Source organism: Lupinus angustifolius, chromosome LG11 (assembly GCF_001865875.1).
Source record: "Lupinus angustifolius cultivar Tanjil chromosome LG11, LupAngTanjil_v1.0, whole genome shotgun sequence".
Taxonomy (NCBI): Eukaryota; Viridiplantae; Streptophyta; class Magnoliopsida; order Fabales; family Fabaceae; genus Lupinus; species Lupinus angustifolius.
Window position 1 is genome coordinate 12048461 of NC_032019.1, and position 21911 is coordinate 12070371.

Genomic DNA, 21911 nt, shown 5'->3' on the forward strand with positions numbered 1-21911 from the left:
AGCCACAATGGAATAAGCAAAACCACCAACATCATTTTGATTCTTCATTTTTGAGCCACCCGCATAGAGAAGCCACTAAGTTCTGTTGTGACAACCTAACCTAACCATCACTCGTGGATAAAAACCACATGCTCCTTCACGAATCACAAATCTTAGATCTGAACCGAACGTCATATCTTATGTTCTCTTTTTGTTGCGTCTTAAAATTGAAACCATAATGTCTCAATGGAAGTAGTAACGTCATTTCTCTTTCGTTTTCTCTTCACTGTGTCTGTAAACCAAAATTATAAAAAGCAATAGGGTAGTAATTACATTTTGTATGTTGCATTTGGGAGTGTGTTTTGAGACTGCCCACCTGTTTGCCATAATGCCTCAATCAGTAAACAATTTTTTTTGAATGTGTTACTTTTGTTTAGCTTAGTTGAATACTTATCTTATCACTGCAATTGAATGTCATTCACTTGTTTTATCCTTTTTCACCATTAGTGACATGTGAATGTCATTCACATATGCTCTTCCATGAGTTTCTTCCATTCACTTATTTTATCATTGCACTTGGATGTCATTTTATTTGTGTAGAATTATATTTTTTCTATTGTCCATTTGTGTTGAAAAATATATTTCAAGTTATAATTTGATAATTTTGATGAAATTGATCTTTGATATATTACAAATTTTAGCATTTCGAAGTGTAGAATTCTTATATATTCGGTTTTAGTATGTGTACATACTAACAATATCAAAGTGAAGAAAAAAAATCTCGCATGTCTCCAAAATTGGTTCTTCCTAGACTCACTATGAATAATTAATAGAAGTGTTAATCTAGATTTAGTGAGTTATAAAAAAGGATTTTTTCAGTTCATGGGGACACACTTCTTTTGTTCCAATGATAGGTGATTTGAGTAATAACATAATAAGTTAGCAATTATTCAACTTTTCTATCAAAGTTTTTGATATGCATAACAATATTTTTTTAATGTTTAACTAACTTGAGCATGCATTATTTAGTTCACATGAATAGTAGTTCCTAGCTTGCATAGTAAAGTGAACAGACTCTTGGCCTTTTGATGGGCGAGTTTTGTGAGTTCTTGTAAGAGGAGGGAAATGATTTCTCTCGTCTCACCAGAACTCACAAAACACGCGCATTATAAGGCTGAGAGTCTATTCACTTTAACTAGACATGCTAGGAACTGTTCTTCATGCCAACTAAATAACTGCTAACTTATAATATCATTACTCAAATCACCTATCATTGTAACAAAAGAAGTATGTTCTTCGTGAACTAAAAAAATCATTTTTTATAACTCATTATATCTAGGTTATAAGGAATTTATTACTTCTATTCATTATCCACAGTGAATCCACGAAGAACCAATTATGGAGACAAGCCAATTGTTTTCTTCACTTTGGTATTGTTAGTATGATAGAGTATGATAAGAATTTTGTACTTCAAAATGCTAAAATTTATACTATATCAAGATCAATTTTCATCAAAATCATCAAATTATAACCCAAAGATACTGTTCAACACAAATGTACAATAGAAGAAAAAATAATCCTACACAACTGAAATGATATCCAAGTGCAGTGACAAAATAAGTGAATGAGAGAAAACTCATGGAAGAGCACATATGAATGACATTCACATGTCGCTAATGGTGAAGAACGATAAAACAAGTGATTGACATCCAAGTGAAAAAATAAGTATTCAACTAACCTAAACCAAAGTAATGCATTCAAAAAATTGTATTTACTCATTGAGACATTTTGGCAATATATGGTGAGCAGTCTCAAAACACACTCCCAAATGTAGAATGCAATTACTACTCCCATTGGCTTTTCATAATTTTGGTTTTAAGACACATTGTGAATACTCAATTTAGTCCTACCCAATTTCATCATGTTCTTATACAAAATTACATATAAATTGTTATAAGTCAAAATACCAAAAGACTTGTTCTCATCAATCTTGTAATTTTAGGATCAAAAGTTCATCTTTACTTATTCACAGATATAGGTGTTAAAATTTTACAAAAAAGAGACGACCAAACTTACAAGGAAAAGCTTGATATCTAAAACAACTTATCGTCTTCGGTTGTTTCACAACTATTAATAAAAAGGAAACAAACTAAAAATATGCCAAAAATAGTAAACTTCTATAAGGATTATTCTTTTTCAAGAGAACTATGTGCTTGTTTGGAGATTGTCATATAATATCAACTTGGAGATTTCAGTAAAAGCTTTTGGGATAATCATGTTTTGATGAAAAAGGCTAACATAGACCCTGCATCCATACATCACATAATAAAGTTACTAATCAATTCACTAATGAAGGATGCAGACTTCCCACAACAACCAAAATGTTGTACACTCGACAAAGGCATAAGCCATATGAAATAATTCATGGAGTATAAGCACTAGCAACAACAACTTAAAAGAACCATTGGATATCTCTCATTTCTCATCTACAAGCAAAACAATATTTGAAAAAGACCAAAGATCTCTCTCTTTCATATTCTCATGGTATACCACAACAAAGAGTGAATAATTAAATATGGGTAGTAGTTATTTTGGAGAGCCAATCATGGAAAAAGGGGAGTGGGTCTTCCCCTTCTTATTCCTTAAGCAAAGGGAAAAAGAGCAATTTAGATAAACCAAAACAACCTGTTGGGGATGTAAATATGTTATTATATGAAGTCCCACATTGCCTAGAATTAGAATAGAGTAGAATATCAATGTTATATATTGAACTCAAGTCCCTTGTTATAATGTGCACCAGATATAAACACCTAATAGAAACACCACATGGGCAGGTGGGCCCATGGGTGTGCTAGGGTTTGTAATCCTTATTCTCTAATAATATCTTGGTAGTCGCTCAACGCTCCCGGGGACGTAGACACAATTGGCCGAACCCCGTTAACAAATTCTCTTGTTTCTTCTCTTCTACTTATTCTATGCACATTATTTGATTGCTTGCGGTCAACACTGCCCAACGGTCGCTTCCGCTGCACCAACAATTGGTATCAGAGCCGATTGGTAGTTGGCTCTTAGCCCAGACGTCAGATAATGACTAAAGAGGGTGAAGGCGTCATGACTAGACAAGGTGCGTCAAAGGTAATGGCAAAGATAGAGTATATGAGTTGAAGGAGAAGGAAACATGGCGGAACTGTAGTGTGGGCGATGCATGTGTTGATCCAGAACCACATAAGTTCATGTATTGGGTTTGGATCAAGGTGGAGATAGAGACAAAGGTGTTGAGTTAGATGCTGACAATATCTCTCTGGATGTTGAGAGAATGTTCTCATTGGAGATGAGAAAGAGAATATCGTAATGACGTGTGTGAGACGTCATAGTAAAAGATATTAATTGTTAGCAGATCCACAATAACACAAGGGAGATGGTTGACTTTGATGTAGGGTGTGACATAGGCATTGACTTTGATGCAAGTTGTAACATGAGCATTGGTAGAGATGTAGATGTGTGACATGAGCATTAGCTTGGATGCAATGATGTGACACAAACATTAGTTAGCATTGATGCAAGGTATATTTTATGGGTATACTCCTTATGGTGGAGTATGATAGTTCTTTTGAACTAGGATTGTTGGAGTAGACAATGGTGGTAGCGGTTGAGGCTTTCCAAGGAAGCTCTAAGGTTCAGTTTGACTGAGCATTGAAGAGGATGATTGTTGGTGAACTTTTGTGTAGAAGTTCCAATATATCGAAAGACTTCCTAGCAATAGGTGGCTAGGCGGCATGTTCCATTTGATGGCGGTACGGGAAGCTGCACTATAAGTTTGGATAGCTAGGCTCTTGATAACATCGTCAATGATACTCAGAAGGTCTATGCTGTAGGGGAGCAATTAAAGATAATTATACATTGAACAAGGTGGAGTTATATATTCACTAAGGTGGAGATTCTTGTGTAGATTTCCTAAGGAGCAATATATTCGTCTATTTCAATCAAGGTGGAGATTGTTGGGGATGTTTGAAATATGTTATTATATGAAGTCCCATATTGCCTAGAATTAGAATAGAGTAGAATATCAATGTTATATATTGGACTCAAGTCCCTTGTTATAATGTACACCAGATATAAGCACCTAATAGAAACACCTCATGGGCAGGTGGGCCCATGGGTGTGCTAGGGTTTGTAATCCTTATTCTCTAATAATATCTTGGTAGCCGCTCAGCGCTCCTGGGGACGTAGACACAATTGGCCGAACCCCGTTAACAAAATCTCTTATTTCTTCTCTTCTATTTATTCTATGCACATTATTTGATTGCTTGTGGCCAACACTGCACAACGATCGCTTCCGATGTACCAACACAACCACAAAAAGGACTTTGAGTTACTCAACTAGAGAAAATCAGTTTACCTAGTCAAGTGGCATGTAGATATCATTTTCTTACTCATCATCATCTACATCATGCTCACCACCTTATGGCTTCCAAGCCGAAGTTGTGATAAGCCTATCCGAATATGAAAAAAATCAAACATCAAAAAAGGAGATTCTCAACCAAACAACCAGTTTTTTACATTATCCTAATGACTTTCTAGAAATTTTGGCCATTAGAATAATGTAGAAAATTGATTGTTTGGTCAAAATCTCCTTAGTTGATGTTTGATTTTTTCATATTTAGGTACGTCCATCACAACTTCGGTTGTAATCCATGAGGAGGTGAGCATAATGTAGACGAGGATGAGTAAGAAAATGATGATGATATCTGCAAGCCACTTGTTCAAGTAAACTGATTTTTTCTAGTTGAGCAACTCCAAGTCATCTTTGTGGTTGTTTTGGTTTATCTAAATTGTTATTTTTCCCTTTCCTTAAGGAATAAGAAGTGGAAGACTCACCTCTTTTTTCATTTCCTATGTTTGGCTCTCCAAAATAACTACTACCCATGTTTAATTATTCTCTTTTTGTTGTGGTATACAAGGAGTATATGAAAGAGAGATCTTTCGCCTTTTGAAAATATTGTTTTGCTTGTAGATGAGAAGTGAGAGATCTCCAATGGTACTTTTAAGCTGTTGTTTCTACTTCATGTACTACATGAATTATTACATATGGATTTTTCCTTTGTCGAGTGTACAACATTTTGGCTGTTATGGGAAGTCCCTATCCTTCATTAGTGAATTGATTAGTAACTTTATCCTGGGATGTATGGGTGGAAGGTCTATGTTAGCCTTTTTCATCAAAACATGATTATCCCAAAAGCTTATACTGAAATCTTCAAGTAAATATTGTATGACAAACTCCAAACATGCAAATAGTTCTCTTGAAAAAGGAAAGTCCTTATGAAAGTTTACTATTTTGGCATATTTTTAGCATGTTTCTTTTTTATTAATAGTTGTGAAACATACGATGATGATAAAATTTAGTATAGATATCAAACTTTTGCTTGTAAATTTGGTGGTCTCTTTTTTGTAAAATTTCAACACTTAATACACTAAATAAGTAAAGATGAACTTTTTAACTTAAAAATTACAAGATTGATGAGAATATGCTATTTCGATTCATAACAATTTATATGTACTTTTTGTAAGGACATAATGAAATTGCATAGGACAAAATTTAGTATTCACAACTGCCTCTATTTACTTATTGCTTATCAGATAGCAAACAAACCAATGTTTGGGTGTTATCTTGGTAAGTAATCAACAAAGAAATGAACGTCAATTTTTAAAAAAAATAGACGAAAGCAGTGGTCACACTACAACCTTAAATGTGATGTTGATAGAATTCGAGACAATATAAATACGAGAAAGCATATCAAGTACTACCAAAACTCGAGAAAATAAAAATAAATACAGGAATGTAGGTTTGGTAATGCTAGAACTCGAAAATTCATATTAAGCTCGGGATCCTGGAAAGATTGGTTGAGAACACATTAAGCTTAGGGCTTGGAAAGTAAAAAAAAATTAAACGAAGACGTGTATCGGGTAATGTAGGAACTCAGAGATTCACATCAGGCTCGAGGTCCTAGATAATTATAATTGAAAGCACATCAAGCTCGGGGTCATGGAAAGGAAATGGTTTTTAAAACAAGCACACAAGTCGGGTTTTATGGAACTCAAATTCACAGCACGTATGGGACCATGGAAAGTTATAATTGAAAGCACATCAATCTTGGGGTCCTAGAAAGCAAATATTTTAACTTTAGAATGCTTTCCAAGGACTACCAGAACATGGAAATTCACATTAGCCTCGGGGTCTTGGAAAAGATTGGTTGAGAAAACATGAGGCTTAGGGTCCTGGAAAGAATAATTTTTATGCGAGAATACATGTCGAGTACAGTTGGCACTCGGACATTCACATCAAGCTCGTGGTACTAGAAAGTTATAATTGAAAGCATATCAGGCTTGAGGTCTTGGAAATGAAAGCTTTTTAAAATGAGCAAACAAGTCGGTATTGCCAGAACTCATAAATTCACATCAAGCTCGGGGTCCTAGAAAGTAATAATTGAAAGCACATCAGGCTCGGGTTCTTGGAAAGGAATTATTTTTTAAAAAGATCACACATGTAGGGTACTGCTGGAACTTGGAAATTCATATTAGGCTCGAGGTCTTGGAAAGAAAATATTTTAATACGAGAACGCAGATTGGGTACTACCGGAAGTTGGCAATTCACATTAGGCTTGGGGTCTTGGAAAGGAAAATTTTTATACGAGAACGCAGGCTGTTGGAGCTCGGAAATCCAAATCAGGCTCGGGGTCTTGGAAAGTTATAAGTGAAAGGACATCAGGCTCGGGGTCTTGGAAAGCAATATATTTTAAAATAAGCTCCCAAGTCGGGTACTTCCGAACTCAGAAATTCACATCAGACGCGAGGTCCTGGAAAGTTATAATATAAAGCACATTAGGCTCAGGATACTGGGAAGCAAACATTTTAGGATGAACACGTAGGTCGGATACTGCCGAAACTCAAAAATTTACATCAAGCTTGGGGTCCTAGAAAGTTATAATTGAAAGCACATCATGCTTGAGGTCATGAAAAGGAAAGATTTTAAAATGAGCTCGTAGGTTGGGTACTGTCGGAACTTCGAAATTCACATCAGGCTTGAGATCATGGAAAGTAATAATTAAATGCATATTAGGCTCGGGGTCCTAGAAAGCAAATATTTTAATATGAGCACCTGTATCAATTACTATTAGAAATTGAAAGTTTACATTAGTCTCGGGGTCCAGTAAAGGAAAGATTTTTATATGATAATGTAGGTTGGGTACTGCCGAAACTTGGAAATTCACATCAAACTTGGGGTCTTGGAAAGTTATAATTGAAAGCATAGGAGGCAAAAGAAAAATATTTTAAAATGAGCACACAAGTCGAGTTCTGCCAAAACTCGGAAATTCACATGAGGCTCGGAGTCTTGGAAAGTTATAATTGAAAGCATATCAAACTCAAGGTCCTAGAAAGCAAAATATTTTAAAATAAGCACGCATGTTGGGTGTTGCTGGAACTTGGAAATTTACATGAGGCTTATGGTTCTGGAAAGTTATAATTGAGAGCACATCAAGCTTAGGGTCCTGGAAAGCAAATATTTTAAAATGAGTATTTAGGTCTGGTACTGCTGCAACTTGGAAATTCATATCAGACTTGGGGTCCTAGAAAGTTATAATTGAAAAACACATCAAGCTTGTGATCCTGGACATGAAATATTTTAAAACGGGCACACAGGTCTAGTACTACCGGAACTTGGAAATTCAAATTAGGCTCGAGGTCCAAGAAAGTTATGATAGAGAGCATAGCAGGCTCGGGGCCCTTGAAAGGATTTTTTTAAAACGAGCATGCAGGTCGAGTACCATTGGAACTTGAAAATTCACACCAGGCTCGGGGTCATGGAAAGTTATAACTAAAAACACATCAAGCTTGGGGTCCTAGAAAGCAAAGTTTTTCAAGTAGTGATAAAGAATGCTTGAGAATATGTCGTGTATTATGTTGTCATTCTTTGAATGATACAAGTGATGTCATGTATGAGTAATGAATGTAATGCATATATAATTGTTCTATTTTGTTGCTCAAGATTTTCTAGAATCTGACAATCTCTTTTTATGGACTTGAGTTGAATGTGATCCATCTTGGATATAGTTGTCGACAATTTGTCTTCAATTTTAATAATTTATTGAAATAGTAGGATAATGTAATAAATTTACTAATGTCATGTTAATAATTTTTTGGAAGAATATGACCGTTCAATAAATTGCCCCAATATCTTTATCATAGACTTGTTATGAAAGGTTGCAATTCAGACTTTAAGAAAACTGTCACAATTGGCATAGTTGAGGATAAGCAATAAGGAATTTTTACTTAAGGGTGTTCATTTTTATTTCCTAATTTTCCCTCTGAATACCTAGTGTAGGTACCTGTAAGCAATTCCGTGTTTTTATTATGATACTAAGTCACCGTTGAATATTTTCGACTTAGTATCGCTCTCCTTTTCTTAGGTTACGCTTGTTGGTTTTTAACCTAGCACTCTTTTTATTTTTTGTTTGTTTTTTCTTGTCCTTTTGCTTGTTTTGATTATTTATTAACACCCTCAAGTGTGATACTCATAAGTGCATTAAAGCACGAGTCACCGTTGAAGCTTAAAGGCGAGAACATAAGCTTTTGCCTCTGCTTGGTTGAAGGATTTTGGACTGATCCATGACGATCATCTTCAGCCTTGCCCTAAATATAGGTTTCTTGGTAATTTCATTCGAGAAATGAGATCAGCCCCCATAGATGCCCTAGTTTGGATAGTCACCCTTCTTTTGATTTCCACTTGTCATGTGTTTTCTCCATGCACAATTTTTTAAAAAGAAATACTAAAAAGCAATGAGCACACAAATTTGAACTATTTTTTTGGTTTTAAGTGTTGATGTGGTGGTGGTGACGATGATGAAATTTAATCCAATGCATTAAAAATGAGATATCTAAATTTAGTAAGATTTAGTAGAGTCATCGTTTCTCTGCCCAAGTGTGTATACCTTCGGAAAATCAAATCCTCGACAAGGACTTTTTAGCTTGTACCATGACCCGACTAAGAGTTTCAAAGAAAAATGATATAAAGACTCAAATCCTCGACAAGGACTTTTCTCTTATATCTTTTGTTCTATTATTCAACAATTTTCTGACACGATATTCAAATACTAGGATTTTTTTTCCCGAATGGGTGAAGGCCTAATATTAAGACCAACGTTTTTTTATCCATAAGAATATGAGTAGTTCATTTGGCGGTCATTGACAATATATTTTATTTGCCCTAACCTTTGTCTGAGATTTTATTGAGGATTCTCAGCGGGTTTTTTATATATATATATATATTTTGTTTTTTTTTTCTCTTTGCACTTTGACCAATGAAAATTTATGACTTGACTTTAATTCTTTATCCTCTGGGTTAGATTGGGAAATGATGTATAGAAGAGTGTGTTTATCTCTTAATAATTGAATGTCAAAGAAAACATTTGAAATGCTACCATGCGCTGGGTTATAGATATTTTTTGGGTAATTTAGAAGAAATCTTCTTTCTTAAATTTAGAGATCAAATGAGATGACTTAGGGATATATTCTTTATGGTTGGGATTTCATGAATGCCTTGTATCATTAGAAAGATTTGCCTTAGGATCCATTTTGGGTTTTACATTTGCATTATACTCCTTTTCATTTCAATTATTAAATCAAATATCTCATATTAAAGCGAGAATCGACTTTTATGAATGAGTTTTTGTGGAGCGAAGCATGAAATGGAAATTTTTATGATGAATGTACTAGTATGTAATCGTTAAAAAGATGCGCATTAGAAAATGAATACTTATTGATGAAAAGAGACTTGAGTGTCCCACTATTCATGACTCTAAAGCTCTAGGGAGGGAAATAGATTTGTATTACATTATTTTGCTAGTACCAAGATGACAACATGTTGCGATTTAAGCATTTATTAAACCAAGACATTTCCTTGAAAATGAATCAATCTTGAGTTAATAACATATTGCACTTTGCTTTTTAATTGATCACAATCCTTTCTGAAATGACCAATTGCACTAGTATGATATTCACATTTAGCATTTAGGTTGAATCCTTGTGGGTGTGGGGATTCCACCTACTTCGAGAGGATAGGAATCAACAATGATCTTTGAAAAAGTTATGGAAATAACTCAGAATACGACATCGGGATTAGATCTACAAACTCATAAGTTTTTGCTTTCAGATCGCTCTTCTGTACCCTTTGTAAGGGATTAACATGATGCTTGTGGAAAATAAGGCCTTTGAGGTTGGTCTAGGGTCTTTATGAATGTGGTTCCCTCATTCATACCTTCACTTGCAAGATCACTTTGAATTACCTTGTTGGCTAGGTTTTTCTTAATCTTATTACTCTTGAAGTGATTCTCAATTCTCTCCCCAATGGTTATCAAATGACGGAATCTCAAAGGACTTTTCAAATCATCATATCAAAGTTGGGGGATTGTAGGGTATTGATAAACATTGAAACATTCTCTTCATTAGAAAACTTGGGCTTAACATGAGCGGCCAATCCTCCCCATCTTTAGATATACTTCCTGAAGGTCTCATTATTTCTCCTAGAAATATTTTTGAGTAGCATCCTATTAGGATCTTGATCAATGTTGTATTTATATAGTTTAAGTAAAGTGTTAGACAAATCCTTAAAACATTTCATATGAGAATGTTCAAGACACATGTACCAAGTGATGACAACTTCAATAAGGCTCTCCTAGAAAACATGGATTAACAAATTGTCATATACATATAGGGAGTCATTTTCCTAGAATACATAGTGAGGTCATCCTTAAGATAATAAATTCCCTGATATTTCTCAAATTCGAGCATATTGAACTTTGGTGGCAATATCACATTCGGGACCAAACACATGCTTGTAACGTCCTTCAAACTATAGGAACTTGTTTTCTAAATAGTTTTAATTCTTTCCTCGATTGCCTTAATCCTCTCCCAATCTTGAGGATTTCTAAAATTGTAGGGAGTAGAGGAATGTTTCGGAATATCCTAGACAACTGGAATTTCCATTTGTAGGGAAGATTCAGACCAAGTCGTGAGGTTGGAATGCCATTCTAGGCACTAGAGTTGTCTCTTGCACTGTCAATCGCATGAGAGTATTCCATGATAGCAAGATCTTTTCGTCCTTCTTAAGTTGCTTCAGCTGAGTCCTTTAAAACCAGTTTTCAACACGAGTGCTCGTATACAAAAATGATTTATATTTTTTGGTGCATGTGTGCGATTCTTAAATGAATTTGAATGAGTAGGTGATATTTTTTAATTGATATATTTTTTATTGTTTTTTTAGTATAAATTTTAGACTGAATCTTTTTTGTTGAGAAATGTTGGTAAAGTGAGACACTTCATCCCGCACTTGAATACTATGAGGTGTACCCTGATAGCTTCTCCTGTGTTGATGACAATCTAAGAGGAAACACAAGGCTTCAAGTCAAGATTGTATTTATATCGTTTATTAGCATTGCCCAATAAACCTCTTTCCCTACATTTGGTATCTTGGTAGCATACCCCACTAGGTCGCTTGCAGTTGATGATAATTTCAGAGGAAACTCAAGGTTTCAGACCTAGAGTGCATCTATTAAACACATAATGTTTTTTTAACTCCTTTCAGTTACTTTGGATAGCAAGATATTGTCATAACACTAAGAACTGATGTATGTATCTTTACCTAAATCTCTATCATAAAAAAGGAATTTATTGAAAATTGAAATATTTTATGCATGAATCGATGATATACATATTGTATGAGACGTATTATTTTTTTACATGTGATGCATGCAAATATATTTTTGTTTTCGTTTCTTGAATGCATAAGAAGTGCATAAATTGGTTTATTTTGTATTTTAGATAATTTATGACGGTGTATGAAATATATTTTTAGTGAATGTATACTTATAAAGGTGCATAAGTTGACTAATTTTTTACTTTTTAGATAATTGGTTGTACATGATATGATAGTGTATAAAATTCAATGTTTGAATGATACTTTCTAGTTTTTTTATGATAAATCCATGCATGAGTAGATGATGTGGTTTTTCATATGATTAGATGGATGAATGTTTAATTGATATTTTTTCGGAATGAATGTTAGAATGATAAGTTATTTTTTTATGAATGTATGAATGATGTTTTTCTTAATGTATGTATGAGTGATATATTTTTTGGTGTGATTTGGATGAATGTTAGAATGATATGTTCTTTTATTTTTGATGAAAATGCTTGAATGATGTATCTAATGAATGAACGTATGTATGGTATGTATGAATATGATGTATAATGGCTATATATTTTGTATGCCCCTAGGGTGTGATACCTTATTTTGGGAAAATATAGTCTTAATTACAACATAGTAAAATGACATGGTGAATTTGACATCTATTATACTATTAAGGTCACTTTGAAGTTAAATAATATAACTCCATGCTTATTAAGATGATAGAGAACTTATCCCTAGGGCGATGAGTCCATCGAAAGAAATGAAACTTGTTCCTAGGGCGTTGAGCCCGTTGAAGGGAAATGAAAATTTTCGTTAGGGAGTTTAGTCTAAGAGAATACAAATTATCCCTAAGGCGTTCAGCCCATCATAAAATATGGAAATTATTAAGTCGTCCTTATGGCACAAGGACATCAAAGTGCAATGACATCCTCAAAATACTCAAACATGATCATTTCTAAGGGACAAATGTCTCAATTTGAAAATGGTGACAAACAAATTTTTGGGTATGCTTCTCGTGTCTTAAATAAGATATACTTACAAGGTTTTGATATTCTAAAGCTTACAACCCTATGGAAAGGTACTAGGGCATGATTAAAATAGACTTATAAGAGCTTTAGACTTCTAGGTCATCAAAAACATCCAATCCTGAAAGAAATGAAATCAAATATCATGGGCTAGAAATGAAAAGGATCGAGCCCTCGAAGTCGCTAACTCATGATACTGGAAATTATATGGGTGGTCCATCAAGCTAATATCAGATGCAATACGATGGCACTTAACAGCAAAGCATATGTCTCTTCTATCTCAAATCCTAATCACTAATACCCGGATCCAGGACATATGTGTGTCTAACTCAAGTGTATTATGTTTGTGTGTGTGAGGAAGTGTGAAAACCTTTTATCAAAAAAACATTCCCACCTCAAAAGCTTCAAAAATAACCACAAAGAGTTTATATATAATAAATTAAAGTAGAAAAATAAACCAGATAACAATTTATTGTTCTAAAAACTAACAAACAATGCAAAATTGGTATTTAAGTCTATATCCTTAGTAGCTCTAGGCCTGACTCTCTTATGGGTTACCCCTAGTAGAGTCACCAATTGTCGCGACCTGATTTTCAAATGGAAGACTGGCTTTGTGACTTAGGAAGAGACAAACTCGATTTTCACCTCTCCCAAATGATTTGGAGTCACCACTATGTTTTTTTACGAAAACTCTCTTTAAACCCGAATTGGATAAAAATGGTCTTTAAACATATATTTTGAGTTCAGGAGTTGATTACAGATCGGGGAAGTTATTAGCACCTCATCTACCCGTATTAAAATGACAACCTTCTCTAATAACATGGACTTTTATATCCTTAAATATTATTTATTAAAATTCATTAACTAAATCAAAATGTTTTATTTTTATTTTTGTGTTTGACAAGAGTTCATCTTCATCCTATGTATCCCTAGATGCAATATGGAAACTATTCTTCCAATCCATGAAGTCCAACTCAAAAGGAGTGAACAATGCCCTACTATTTCTAGGCAAAGGCACGTCCACCCATGATGACTCACCTGTCCTTATCCCTACTCGTGTTGTAGGTCACCTGGAACAACCAAAAAGACCCGAAAGGAGTTAAGGAGCCCCATTTCCCAACAAAAGAGGTCAAAAGCCAGAACAAACACACATTCACTCGGTTGAAGTTGAGTAGGGACCACCTGAAGATGATGAAGAACCAAGGAGCACCACTTACCCAAGGGAATGCAGAGCCTAAATTCCCGTGGGTAGATCTCATACATGTAAAATGAGAAGCGATCTCCCAACTCTACCCAATGTTCACAGCAGACCTTGTCATCCTTCCCTGGAGCACACAAGGCAAAAGCCAATCACATCAACCCTCAGGCGCTCCACATAAGAGAATGAAATTTTTATCCCCAACACCTCATTTGACACAACAATGAACATAGTTATACCCCTCATGACCACCAGGGATCATATACTCATCGGCCTAGGAGGCAAAGTCATGAGTCATCTCAGACCTGCCATCATAAGAGTTATCCGTTAATAACAACTCAAGGCCATTAACTAGGGACAACTACCCTCTACGAAGAACTATATTGCTAACAACAATAGTAAATAAAAGACCACACAACTCTTATACTACTCTAGCGTGCGAACTCTACAATTATTGCACCACGACAATGAAAGAAGAACGTCAAGGGATGAGTTACCTGAGTTTTGAACAATGAAAAGACTCTGTGTGAATAGTAGTAATGAAGGTTTGTGATGAACAAGAAAGAGAACAAGAAATGTGAGTAAAGAAGTCAAATGACATTCCCCACACTATTCATAGAAAAATGAAGGAGAAGGGTGCACTCAAGCCTACATTGTTCCAGTCATCATAACTGTCTGAAAGAAGTAAAGACACAATGATCTAACAATAGACACGAAAACCTAAGCATGAGATATGCTAGAAGTCAAGGTTAGGTACATCCCCACCATTCAAGGGAAAACATTCGAGTGCAATCCAATGACATTCCAAGGATAAATACAATTTATTTATTATGTGTAAGGGACAATACGACTTATTTAATGCATGAGTCGAAAAGATTGGGGGCAGGTCATGCCTCATCATACGTCATCATTATAGAAGCAACAGAAAGCCCAAAGCTTCCCTAACTAACCATGAATATCCAAGCGATAAGTACTAAAGAAGATAGGTGAAAAGCCTGAAAAACAAATTCGAAATGGATGTAGGGGCTATTTCTCGTGCTTGGTTGTACACCTGGAAGTTCCCCTCACCTGGCCATGCAGCAAAGTCTACCGACATACCCAACTTATCGGTTATACCGCTAGATTGAGGCAACTATTCCATTTTAATTCTAAGAACGTGTCATTCCCGGACAAAGGCAACCACTATTGGCCCGAGACTGGGTGAAATAAGCATGATGCAAACATCCCCAGACCTTAAAAGGGAAACTAAACAACCCTAGCGAAAAAGTTGGTCATTGGACAGAAAAGACAAGATGATACCAAGACCATCTCTATCATCCCAATGCCACACTGCCTGAATGACACAGACCCTTGCCACCTGCCGCATGCTATCTACACCATATCGTACCTCTCAACACAAGAAAAAAATGGACATATGCCATTATGACACTGACTAATATAAGCATAAGTCAACTATCAATATAGTACGAACCTACTAAAATCACCCGACACAAGAAAAGCAACTTTACCTGTTTGTGACAGACTAGATGTAACGCCCCGAAAATTACTCAAAAAATATTGCCAAAAAATGGGTAATTTTTTTTGGGATAATGTAATATAAAATTATTTTCCTTATATTCGTTTCCTTTTCAGGACATCACTTTAAGTAACATAAATTGCGGAAAGTCAACAACCGTTACGTAATGGTAACCAAAAATAACCCAACATAACTTTGAATAGTTATTCATTAAAGAGAATGAAACCTTAGCACAAAATACAAGACATAATTCTGACCGTCGCCCAAATAAAACTACTCAAAATACCATGCACAAGTACCCCATACTCCTATTTGGTATTCCTTCGTGGTTTACAATCATATTACTTTATATTTGAATCTATCCTAGGGCATACAACTTAAGAAATTATCTATACTTAATCCAGGTATGCAAATATTTGATTAAGTACAAGTTTCTTAATACAAAAATATAACTCCAAACTTTTGAGATAATTTAGGAGAGCCGGGTGTCATATTCGGACACCACTATGTCACGATGTATTCTCCCTCACCTTAGGTTGTTGAGCGATTGATTCCCTTTACGCCAATGGTTAGGTTGTCCGACTTCGAAAGCTTCAAAACTAAACACAAAAACAAATTAGTGATTTGCGAGTTAAATTTTTACATGATAACCATAAGGTAAAGACATCATTTAACCTATTTATGAACTCAATCGCTTTCATCCATCCGGTCCAAGATTCATATTTCTTGAACCCTCCTTTATCCTTGAAAGTCTCGTTCACGATTTCCATCGTTTTCATGGAGACTTTTTAGGTCATACTCACCACTTTGAGGTAAGTTTCTTAATCAAAGTCCATACTTTTAAATCAATATCTCCTAAGTTGATCTTACCACTTTAAAGCAAGTCATCTTAAGTAGATTTCATATTTTGTACAATAGCTTTCCATGGTCATTTCAACACATCCTTTTCTAATACAAACACAAGTGTTGATAGTGTTGATCTCATACTTAAAATAACATTTTAAATCAAGATATCATTTGTTAGTCATAAAATTTTAAAGTAAGTTAACTAAACTAGACTTTACAAGTTCCATGATCATTTTAACACCTCCAAACATAACCACAAAAGTTAATAGATGATGGCTTCATATTCATGAATAACATAATAAAGTTAGCATTTTTAAACCAAAATATCATTTGTTAAACTTATCACTTTAAAGTAAGTTAACTAAGGTAGATTCAACAAGTTTCATGATCATTTCAACACCTCTAAACATAACTACAAAGGTTAATAGGTTTGGTTTCATAGTCATGAATAACAATGACCCATCTATTCAACAAACTCATCCATCTTATAAACATTTAACTTATAAACATGGCAAAATAAACACTTTCTATATTGTCCAAGGCTATGGTTTTTCAAGCCAAAAACAAGTGAAAATATTCAAACTTTACATGGTAAGAAAACTCCTTAAAGGTTCCTTTGATTTCATAATCATCCCTTACACTAAAATCAACAAAATACATACTTTGAAACACTAAAAAACATCCCCATGAACAACAAAGATTTCATGGTTTCAAAAAAAAAATTCTAAGTTCAAGAAAGCACATATTTAGAGTTTTGAGCATAAAAAGAGTTAGGAATATTATTTGAAAATTCCAATGGTTGAAAATGTTCATAACATACATATAAATATCATACTAAAATTTCATAAACATCTAATGGTTAGATATTAAGATATGAAGAAATCAAAATAAAAAACTACCTTGAAGTTCGTAGAAATTCAAAAGTGAAGACCAAGGTTTTTCCAAAAAAGTGGATTGTGTAAGAGGTAGATGAGTGATTTAAGAGACTTCGTGTAACAGATGTGTACTTTTGCTTGTTTGACAAACAAGCTTCACTCATGAAAGTGATGTGACCTCTTCAACAAGACATTCACGACTAAACCATGCCCGAGTATTGTCGGTTAATACTCGGTCGAATATTAAAAATCTCCCGATTTCGGTTTACGGTTAAAACTTCGAAACACGAAATTTGGAGTGAAAAATATTAAGAAATGCGTTCTGGATGAACTTGATGTCTATCTTGAGTCGAAATAATATTTTGAAACCAATGGCGCAATCGGAATTTGATTCCGAGTTATGGAACTAAAAAACACGTTATTGGCTGAATTCGGGCGAATTTTGGTCCGACAGCAGCTCAAAAACTTTCCATCGCAGAAAATTACGAAAATTTACAAAAAATTAGGAAATCAGAAAACAAGACTAACACTTAACTTTGGTTTATCCTAAATCAATACGATTAATTTCTAAAATTAATCGTTGGTAAAATAAATAATTAGTAAAACATACATAGAAAATTCAAGGTGTTACACCCGACAAACCATTTGGTCAGTCAGACCAACATCATTTACAAAGGAATATTATTTTTACCTCTCCATTATAAATAAGGGAATCCCCCTGAAGGAAGTTTACATACCTTTACTTACTTTCATTCTCTTACTTGTTTATTATTCTCCAAGTTTTTAACATATCTCTTCTAAATATCCTTCACCTACTGACTTGATCATCGAGTAACTTTTTCAGGTACCTCTTCCAACATATTCAAGCATCTCTCAAACGATACTAAAAGATTCTACACGAGCTTCTATCCATCCAGACCTCATTTTAAGACAAAAGAACAACATACCTGATATAATTACAAAATAAAATCGCGTGCCACATATGTTATTCAAAAGAAACTAATATTTAAAGGTTTTATTTTCTCTTTTATTGCAATATAATTTTTTCCAATTTTTTTGGTATTAACTTAATTATAAATTATTGTTCTTTGCTTTAACGTGAAGCAAGAAAACATGAACAAATTGTGATTTCAATTTCTTCTTTGTTCTTTATCTAATTTTTTATCCTTGAAAAATAGATATTTTATCTTTTCATTAGTGATTATATGTTATTATCCAATCATATTTCAAATTAATTTGTTTAAAGAATGTTATTAGGATCGGATTAGACAGGGGGTTGTCTGACCGTCATCCAATACTACAAATAGTCTCGTTTTGGCTAATAATCCAATTTAACCCAAAACAACCTAATGAGTTAGACCTTGCGGGCCAACTACAAGTTAAAAAATAAACAATTAAAAAACCCTAAAATCTAAATTAGAAACAACCGTAGAATATAACATCCAACAAACGTAACAACAAATATTACCATCACAGAGGAATGTCATTGTATAGTAGTCTGGTTGCCAATCACATTCTGCCGTCCCTAGTCACACTCCACCATTGCCAATGTAAAGTTGGAGACTATAACAAATATATATTTGAATTGCATAAAAACATAACAAAGGTATATATATATATATAATGTTTGTAAATAATATAAATTTAAATATTTATTTGAATTTTTATAGTGTACTTTGCATTGTTATTTAATAGTGCAACTCCATCATATATAAAGTTGAATAAAATTTTAATTTTTATTTATCTTTCTCTGCATTCACATTTAATACAACTCAAACAATAGCTCTACTAATTGGCAAATTGAGTATAAAAATAAGTAAAGAACAAAAGTTATCTTATCCACAAGGGCTAGATTTTAGCATTTCAACTGATAATTATTATTTGAAGTTATATTTCAAATGGTTTATGGTTGATGATACTAAAATATGAAAAATATTTTGATAAAAGATGTTGAGATCAAACTACCCACTTACTATTAATATAAACACGATTTGGTAACACAAGTTCACTTAATTTCAATGCACCAGCTTGTGTTAGGTGTAATATCTGCACTGAGCTCACCTCCCACTTGCGTTAAGTGCAAACCTTGCACTTAGTGTAATCGATTTTATTTTTTGTCAAATACACCCAATGCACAATTTGCGCTGGGCGCGGGTCTACTACCGCTAAGTAGGGATGGCAATTGAAATATAATCTATGGGTATCCATCCGAATCCAACCTGAATTTAACGGGGAAAACCGACTTGATTGGATTCGGATTTTATCCGAGTTCAACTTTCAGGTTTGGGTTCCTCTATCCTGAACCCAATTAGTATATGTAAAATCACAAAATTAGTAATAAATACATATATAATACCTATATTTATATAAAAGTTTGACATATATATAGAACACACACATATATCCTCTATCCCGAACCTGATTCCTACGCTGATCCTAGTCGATCTTTGTTCTGAAACTTAGTTTTTTCGATCATTCCTCTGATTTAAGCTTAAATGAATACTTCAATGGTTATATTTGGTCATTTAACAAGCTTTTATCACGTAAGAGCATAAAATCATTAATTTTGGTTGATTAAAGAGTTGATGTACCACAAAGATGTGTATATTTTATGATCATTTTGGCAATTACCAAGATCCTAGTACTGAGTCTGTTAAATCAAAACCAGACCCAACATAGAATCATTGTTAATTACTAAAAGATGCTAAAGGAAAGAAAACGATAACGTGTTTGTATTGCTCAAAATGTTTCAAATATGGAGGAATACAGTGAATTAAACAACATATTATTGTAATGTACATTATATTTTGTAGGTATTATTGAAGAACAGAATATTACAATTGGTTGGATGGATTAGTTACACTCCAACTACATCTCCAACGGCAATGTCAAATTAGGATAAATGAAAAAAACGATAATTGGATGGATTATGATATTTAATCTCGATAGTTGTGTTTTGATTTATTATTCTAATTATGTAAGACTTAAATTTACTTGATGCACTTTTGTTTTAATTTATATGTGTGCGCTTTATGCAAAACGTGATATTAACACACACATATATATATATATATATATAATATGTATGTATATGTGTATATATATATGTATGTATATGTATAATTATATATGATTATGACATCATTTGGTCTGATCGGATATCCTAACTCGTTAGAACTCGTATGAAACCGCTTCTAAATTAATGTTCATTTCAAGATTCATAACAATATAAAAATTAAGTATTTACTGTGAATAGGGCTACTGATTTGTACTTGTACATGCTCAAACACACTTGATCTCATAACAATACATATAATTAGTTCAAGAACAACTACTCTTCAGATAAATGAATAAAATCATAAATGATGTGCACTCTTTAGATATTTTATGGCCAAAAGTCATAATCACTTGTACACATTTTTTTGTTTGCAATAGAATGTTTACAAATATAATTGAAGCTTTTTAAATAGTAAAATACTATGTTTTCAATGGGAACAAATTGTATAGTATATATGTTATATTTGAGGAGATCTTCAAGTAATCTACTAAGTGGAATTGTGCTAAACCGATAAATAGGTGCAAAAATATAACTTCAGTGGACACAAATAAGTAGAGAAAGTAAGGGGCTGATGTATCCAAGGACTTTCTAACTCAACACTTCAAGATCAAATTATTATCTTAAGCTAGTTTTCAAAAGGTTTTTCAGTTGGTTGTTGTTTTGGCTAAAAAATTTGAATAATAAAAGTGTTGGTGTTCACATGTGGGATTGACTCACTATTCATAACAGTAAATTGACAAACAATCAATCAATAAAATAAGTACATTTTTACACAATATTTGACATCACTTACACTAAGAACTAATACTTTAGTCTACTTAGCAACTCATGAAATAAAGCCTAAACCTTAAACACAAGATTGATGATTATGACACCGCATGCATACCTCTATGTCTAGTAACTACATGAATGATTTGAGATTAATGCATGTCCTCAATTGTGTTAGTCGTCAATGTCTTGGTCTATATTAATAATTTACCAAATTAGACCTATGTCTAGTAAACATGTGAGTAAAGACATTCGTTGTGACAATTATACATGTAATTACGTCTAATATTATGCAAAACGGATAAATTATTTGCTTCAGACTATCGAACCGGGATTTTGCCTCAAGATTCTTTTCACAACATTTGACTATGCATTTCATCAAAAAAAATATGGTAAGCATTAAGAGTACATCAACAATTATTCATAAAAATCATGTCATTTTATTCATAAATCGAATTAAAAAAATACGTCAATGAATAATTAAATCAATCTCAGCTAAGAAACAATCTAATTAAATATTCTCAAACATAACTCAATAAAAATAGAATTTGGAATTTGAGTTCATGGATATGTATATATCTCCCCATGAACATCAATTATCCTCATTATTCCTATTTCCTAACATTTACATCTTAAATCTAACTTACATAAACTTACAAACTAAGAAGACTAGAAACCATACCAAGGAAATACAAAGTTCAGAAAATTAATTCCTAACTCCTCGAGTGAAATCTATGATAAGGTTCTTTTTTAATGGAATCTGGAACTCTTTTATTTTTTTCTCGATCTAGGCTCCTAAACTTGGCGCAACAACGGTGCGTTGAGCACATCTTCATTCAACTCATACCTTTCGCATGACTGCATCCACGCTTTGTGTGGCTTACCATGCTCAACACCATTGCG